At 37.2% G+C, this 8,078-nt stretch overlaps 1 non-coding gene across 1 annotated transcript; it reads left to right on the top strand.

Annotated features, from left to right (window-relative positions):
• The first annotated feature begins 994 nt into the window (after nt 1-994).
• Nucleotides 995-1,101, top strand: LOC112446081 (U6 spliceosomal RNA). The gene has a single exon (XR_003034159.1). It is a non-coding gene; the product is annotated as a U6 spliceosomal RNA (small nuclear RNA).
• Nucleotides 1,102-8,078: the final 6,977 nt, after the last annotated feature.

Here is an 8,078-nt window from a genome sequence, read left to right as displayed (position 1 = left end):
TCCTGTACAATGTTATAAACCTCTGTCCACAGTTCTTCAGGCACTCTATCAGATGTAATCCCTTGATTCTTTTTGTCACTTCCATTGTATAATCATAGGGATTTGATTTAGGTCATAACTGAATTGTCTAGTGGTTTTCCCTACTTTCTTCAATTTAAGTCTGAAGTTTGAAATAAGGAGTTCATGATCTGAGCCACAGTTATCTCCAGGTCTGTTTTTGCTGACTGTATAGAGCTTTGCCTTCTTTTGTTGCAAAGAATATAATTAGTCTGAATTCATTATTGACCATCAGGTGATGTCCATGTGTAGAGTCATCTCTTGTGTTGCTGGAAGAGGGTGTTTGCTATGACTAGTGCATTCTCTTGGCAACATTATTTTATCCTTTGTTTTGCTTTATTTTATAATCCAATGCCAAACTTCCTGTTACTCCAGGTATCTCTTGACTTCCTACTTTTCATTCCAGTCCCCTCTGATGAATAGGACATCTTTTTTTGGTGTTAGTTCTAGAAATATTAAATGTAGGTCTGTTAAAATTTTCTTCTAAGATATAGATGCATTTTTTTCATAGTTCTTTCTTATTATGAAAATATAAGCTATTAACTCCTCTCTAGTGTCCTATCAGAAATGTAGTTCTCCCATATATGCATGTGCTAAGTGGCTTCAGTCATGTCTGACTCTTTGTGACCACATGGACCATAGCCTGCCAGGCTCCTCTGTCATGGGATTCTCCAGGCATGAATACTGAAGGTGGTTGCCATGCCCTCCTCCAGGGGATCTTCCTGACTGAGGAACTGAACCCATGACTCTTATGTCTTCTTCATTGGAAGACGTGTTCTTTAATACTAGCACCACCAGGTAAGGCCAAGTGTTCTCATACAAACAATGTATCTAATGTCCTACAACGTCAATATTTCACGTTCATTTTAGATCAATTTCTAAAATTGCTTGAGCCATTGATACAGTTTTTTAGATTTGGGCATTTTGATATACTTTAGTGCTCACTTCAGCAACACTTATGCTACAACTGGAACAATACAGAGAAAATTAGCATTGTCCCTGAACAAAAATAATGTTCAAATTTATGAAGAATTCTGTATTTTCACATAGCAATTGTAAAGCTAGAGCATAATTCTCACTGCTCTTGACCAGGATATCAGCTTAAATAAAAGTCATAATAATATGTAGAAAGCAGTAATTTCAAAAAGGGTACTATTTTATTTAGTGTATTTAATTGCATTAAATTTGTTCTACTAATATACATCCATCTACTTATTCTTTACCTTTATCTTCTATGAATTAAAAAAAAAACATGAACTTCTTTAAACTGTCTTTTCTAGATAATTTAACAAACAAAGTACTCTTTTAACATTTTTCACTATGCCACATTTCTTTTGAAGCACATTGCTTTCCTAATATGTGAAATGATAGTTATGTCTACATCAATTTATTGAATGATTTATAAAATAAAATTATTTTAGGAGTTCTAGCAAAGTCATAAATGAACATAGTTTGACCCATTGGCTTGAGGGGTTTGTAATTCGAAGAATGGAAGGATGTCTCCCAAAACCAGTTCTCTTAATAATATCAGCTAGTTTAAAAAGTCTTCCTAGGCCTCAGTTACTGAACTATATACTGTTAATGTTGGCATTCAAAGGAGGAAAGATCTTAAGACTTTTCTTTACACTTGTCTCTCTACTCCTGAAAAAACAGGAGAGAGTATCATCTGAATGATCGTCACCAAGGACAGGATTTAAATGAACACCTAAGATTAATGTCCTTTCTTATTTCTCTCCCTTTGAAGAGCAGGGAGCATTATCTATTCCTTCAAGGTAACAGCTCAATAATGTAAAAAATGAGCAAAAGGACATGATCTTTAATTGTGGCTAAATCAAAATAGAGTAAATGCATAATAGAAGTTAGGAAATGTAGATTCTTTTCCTATTTCCCATTAAAAGGGAGAAAAAGTAATCTTGAGAGAAGCTATATACTGGTGTTTTGGCCAGTAAAAATAGAAAAGCAGATCTCTTTTAGATACTTGCCATAATCTCTATGTGAAAGATTTAAAAAGAAGAAAATTAAGTAACAGTGTGTTGCTGAAAGTGAACTGGTGGCTCCAGACAGTTAGATTTGACCACCAGGTTGAACTTCAGATATAAGTAGACTTATGTTTATTTCATCAAGAAGGAAATGGCTACCTATTCCAATATTCTTGCCTGGGAAATCCCATTGACAGAGGAGCCTGGTGGGCTAGTCATTCAAAAGAGTCGAACAAGACTTAACAACTGAGCACAAGCATAGGTCAATTTCAACCTCCCTTCTCCTTAAACAAAGGCTCATAATCTTTAATAACTTCAAAGCCAAAAAACTCTTAGTACCACAGATATTTTCCAGAATTTGTAGAAAATCAGTTTGCAGTCAAAACATGATTGGAACTGCTATAAAAATATTTCTTCATATTGTTAAAAACAGGCCACACACCCAAAAGATAGCCGCTTCTGTAAGCCATTTGTCACTACACTGAGACTTAATACAGTTGCAGCTCTCTCAGAAACAGAATCTTAAACTACTCAGACAGGAATTGCCTGATCAACATGAGTTAGATAATCTGTCTGATAGACCTCTGACATCCTGTAAAGGAAAATAACATTGCAAAAAATGTTTTTAAGAAAAGGAAAAGCCTATTTAGGGGGCTAGTATAACTTCCTTGTTTCTGAGCTCTTCTGCCTGTAAAAGCCTTTCACCTTGTGCAGTTCCTCAGATTTCCTCTCTATCTGCTTGATTCGATGCTCTCTAGTTCATGAATCATTTAATAAAGTCAATAAGATCTCTATAATTGACTGTTAATTTTTGTTTTTTAACAGTTTGAATACTCATATACTGTGCAGAAATGGTAGTATATTAAATTAAGGGTCCCTGGTCAAACTGTCACATTATTTGCATTATGCTACCTTTGCATTATGGGGCTTCTCTGGTGGTTCAGAAGATAAAGAATCTTCCTGCAGTACAGGAGACATGGGCTCAATCCCTGGGCTGGGAAGATCCCCTGGAGAAGGGAATTGCTACCCACTCCAGTATTTTTGCCTGGAGAATTCCATGGACAAAGGAACCTTGGAGGGCTATAGGAACTCTGGAGTCTCAAAGAGTTGGACACAACTGAGTAACTAACATTTTCACCTTCGCATTACACATCTTGTAAAATAAATATCAACAGTTCTGAAATCCGAAAATTTTTTCTCCCTAAGGGTCTCCTCTGACCTGTGATGTTGACTTGAACTACACTGATGTACTAGGCAAGAACAAAGCAGAGATTAAAACTGGATTTTTCCTCTAAGAGACGTGGTTATGAGTCAACTTAATGTTCATGTTATAGGCATGTGAAGGAAGGAGATACAGAGGGGAAGGAGAGAGGGAGAGAGATTTCTTGAAATACTAACAGCATCAAAACTCCTTTATTACTCACAGTGAAATAGGAAACTGAGTCCTTGTTTGCTAGAACTGAAAATTGAACTTTGTAAACTCACAAACACTCACATAGGCAAAGTTTATTTTAGATCACAGAGATGCAAAATTCTCAGCATAGACACTGAGAAGGGGTGAAGAGCCCCCACAGATGAAATGGGAAACCAAGTCCTTGTTCATAGAGCCTAAAGCTGAACTTTATAAACTTGAAAAATCTTACACAGTTTATTTTAGAAGATAGTGATAACAGAGCTCTCAGCATAGACACTGAGAGAGGGTAAAGAGCCCTCAAAGGTGAGAATAACAACAGTTTATATCTTTGCCAGTATTGATCTGTTCATTTTGGGTTGGTTTGGGGCACCTGTTTTATGTAATTTTTGACCAACCATTTTAAAAAGCCACCATGTCCAGTTTGTCATTTTTATGGCTTTTTTTTTTTTTTTTTTAATTCCTAGTCCTTGGGGTTTTTTTAGGCATTGAGCTGGCAGCCTGTGACTCTTTCTCATGATCTCAGGCTATTGTTTAAAGACCAGGTGTATATTTAAGACTTAATGATCCACCAGGGGTTTTTTCCTTGATAAGTTAGATGGCAATTACTGATTGTTTTATTATGGGTCTGGATGTTTTATGGTCCTCCAGACCAGGGGGGCATTCTTCTGAATGCCTGGAAAGTAAACAACAGGTATAGATTAGTAAAACAAGATGCTTAGGTAAAATTAAAGTTGGAGTTGAAAACTAAAATTAAAAGAATCAAGGCCTCAACTTTATACTGACTGCCTAACAATGTCTACCTCAATAGCAATAGCACTGTTTCAACATTTCTCAAATGGTAAAGAATCTGCCTGCAATTCGGGACATCCAGATTTGATCCCTTGGTCATGAACGAGGGAACTGAAACCCACTCCAGTATCCTTGCCTACAGGATTCCATGGACAGAAGAGACTGGTGGGCTACAATCCATGCAGTCTCAAAGAGTTGGATACAACTGAATGACTTATACAACACACTTTCTGAAATCTTGTTCCTATCAAGTGAGGTAAAGAGGGGATGACACCTATTCTCATAGAGCTTTAGTTTAGTTAGTTTAGGAATCCAGTCTTTTATAATGGACAGTAAGCCTCCCTAACCTTTGCTCTGCTGCTGCTGCTGCTAAGTCGACAGATGGCAGCCCACCAGGCTCCCCTGTCCCTGGGATTCTCCAGGCAAGAACACTGGAGTGGGTTGCCATTTCCTTCTCCAGTGCATGAAAGTGAAAAGTGAAAGTGAAATCGCTCAGTCGTGTCCGACCCTCAGTGACCCCATGGACTGCAGCCTACCAGGCTCCTCCATCCATGGGATTTTCCAGGCAAGAGTACTGGAGTGGGGTGCCATCGCCTTCTCCGAACCTTTGCTCTAGTAGGAGACATTTCCTTTGTTACATTGGATAGTACACTAACCATCCCTCCATTTACTTAAAATGTGAGTGTGGGGAAGGAAGAGACAAAAGGGACAGTTTCTATTTTTCAATTCAATGTTTGCTATACAAACATCTTTGATAATATAGTCCAGAAAAAGTTGATCAGGACACTTTCTCAAAAGATGTGCAGAAATATGAGATCTGCCGAATTAAAAATGCACAACTTGAGATCTGCAAGTTAAATTATATTTGGAGCAAAATGAAAAACTGCAGCCTGGGAGACAGCACCTCAGATAGCTCTGAGAAATTGTTCCAAAGAAGCAGAGAGAAGGTCAGTATAAATGTGACTTTGATGAAGGGGGAATACATGCAAACAAGCACATATTTTTCCAGAAGGTTTCTACTAGTCTTATGAAGCTTTCTGCTAGTCACAAGGAACAGTGACTAGCAGAAACATTCACATGACAGAACAGCCACACGATAACAGAACATTCACCACAAATGACTGTAGTGCTTTTTTTAGATATGAGGAGATACAAGAATTGGGTTCATGAAATCAGTTCCTTAAAATATCTAATTATCTGAAGACTTGTCCTGCCAGTTTTTCCCTGAGCATGACAGCCTCACGTCTGCCCTCCACCCTGAACTCCTTTCAGGAGTTGTTGAGATCAGCAGCTGCAATAGCACGATTTAATCCTTGTCAAGGTAGATGGAGAAGGAAATGGCAACCCACTCCAGTGTTCTTGCCTGGAGAATCCCAGGGACGGGGGAGCCTGGTGGGCTGCCGTCTATGGGGTCGCACAGAGTCAGACAGGACTGAAGCGACTTAGCAGCAGCAGCAGCAGAGGTAGATGGCGAGTGCATGGCAACTGGCAATTTGTATATGACAGATTTATGAAAATTATCTCCTAACAATCTCTTCATAAGATCACAAAACTAAACATGAAGACTTCATAGAATACTTGTTTTACTTCATAAAATACTTGTTTCTTTAATCAAGTCTTCATGTAAGTTACCCATATTTTCACCACCATTATTATACATGCTGCTGCTGCTAAGTCGCTTCAGTCGTGTCCGACTCTGTGCGACCCTATAGATGTCAGCCCACCAGGCTCCCCCTTCCCTGGGATTCTCCAGGCAAGAACACTGGAGTGGGTTGCCATTTCCTTCTCCAATGCATGAAAGTGAGAAGTGAAAGTGAAGTCGCTCAGTCGTGTCCGACTCTTTGCGACCCCATGGACTGCAGCCTACCAGCCTCCTGCTTCCATGGGATTTTCCAGGCAAGAGTACTGGAGTGGGGGTGCCATTGCCTTCTCTGATTATTATATATAATTAAGGATAATAGGGCTTTCCTGATAGCTCAGTTGGTAAAGAATCCTCCTACAATGCAGGAGATCCCAGTTCAATTCCTGGATTGGAAAGATCTTCCACAGAAGGGATAGGCTAACCACTACAGTATTCCTGGGCTTTCCTTATGGCACAGTTGGTAAAGAATATTATGGGGCTTCCTATGTAGCTCAGAAGGTAAAGCAACTGCCTGCAATATGGGAGACCTGGGTTCAATTCCTGGGTCAGGAAGATCCCCTGGAGAAGGAAATGGCAACCTACTCCAGTATTCTTACCTGGAGAATCCCATGGACAGAGGAGCCTGGCAGGCTACAGTTCATGGGATTCCAAGAGTTGGACAAGACTTAGCACTATCTTTCTTTCTTTCTAAGGCTAATTTGTTTCAATTGTTGTTACCAGGTGGATAAAATTATAAACAATTTAAACCACTCATAGTTATTCAAAGCTGAATATGTTTTATATATAATCTAGTATTCCTTATTAAAAAAACAGCTAAAAAAATAAATTCAGGACTCAGCTGTCATTCCTAAATGAAAAGTATTACTGTATCATTCATTGGGATTATATTTTATATGGTATGTCCTAAATAAAGATCTTGTTTCATTTTTAAATACTTTCTTCCTTTAAAAATGTCCACACTATTTTAACAATTGGCAATTCTTTAATGATACAAGATAAGAATTGACTTTCTGTTGTCTACTGTTTGAAGTGTGAAGAACTATTAAGTTTCTATTTTTTTTTTAACCTGAAGGCAGTTATAGAAAATTGTTTACTTCAAGGTCAGATTCTGCAAATTGTATCTTTTAAAATTATACTTGCTTTTAAGCCATTTGTATATGTAGCAGTGATTTTTTTATTTATTTATTTTACCTAAAACTAGTAATCAAATAACCCCATTTGGCCTTTAGATACTTTAAAATCAAATCTCCCTGAGGATTTTTTGCTTCATTTACAAATGTAACCTGTTTTAAAATATGATAGATTTCTGTATTTCCCTTTCTTGAAATGGTGTGTCTTAGAGAAAGAAATGCTAATAGGAATAAAGGTGTAGGCTATAGTATTAGGGAAAGCAATTATGAATATATTCATTGACAAGAATATATTTATGTATGCTTTACACACCACATACTCATACAATTTAAGGAAACAAGGATTTTAGAAGCAGAGCAGGCAATTTAGTAAAGACAGAGCTTTCTTTTTTAAATGTGTAATGTGTCTACATTTGTATATGGGTCCGTTTTTATTCATGAGTGAATTGTGGTGGCAAAACCAAAATTTATTATGAAAACAGCATGTTGAAGTCACAAAAATAACCATTAGGTAATAATCAATAGCCCATTTCATTTTTTTAATTATTGTACCAGATTAGCCTTTGAAAACAAGAGTAAGAAAAGTAATTTTGTGTTTAATTAATTATTAGTCATTTTTTTAACCTAAAAGTAAATGTAAAACTTGAGAAATGAATGAATTATTATTATGAGTCATCAGAAATTTTATGACCATCATAGAAATAGATTTTCAGTGTTGGTGATATTGACCCCAAGGGGGATAAAATTGGCCTTGGAAGAATGAAAAAGTTTAAATCAGTTTTGTTTTTCTAGAGCTCAAATTTACATATAGACTCATATTCCTTATTATTTATTATCAAAACTATGGTTTTTCCAGTAGTCATATATGGATGTGAGAGTTGGACTGTAAAGAAAGCTGAGTGCTAAAGAATTGATGCTTTTGAACTATGGTGTTGGAGAAGACTCTTGAGATTCCCTAGGACTGCAAGGAGATCCAACTAGTCAATCTTAAAGGAAATCAGTTGTGAATATTCATCTGAAAGACTGATGCTGAAGCTGAATCCCCAATACCTTGGCCATCCGATGCA

Source organism: Bos taurus, chromosome 3 (genome assembly GCF_002263795.3).
Source record: "Bos taurus isolate L1 Dominette 01449 registration number 42190680 breed Hereford chromosome 3, ARS-UCD2.0, whole genome shotgun sequence".
NCBI classification, from domain to species: domain Eukaryota; kingdom Metazoa; phylum Chordata; class Mammalia; order Artiodactyla; family Bovidae; genus Bos; species Bos taurus.
Note: the sequence above shows the minus strand (reverse complement) of the source record. Positions and strands in the feature narration are given on the sequence as shown.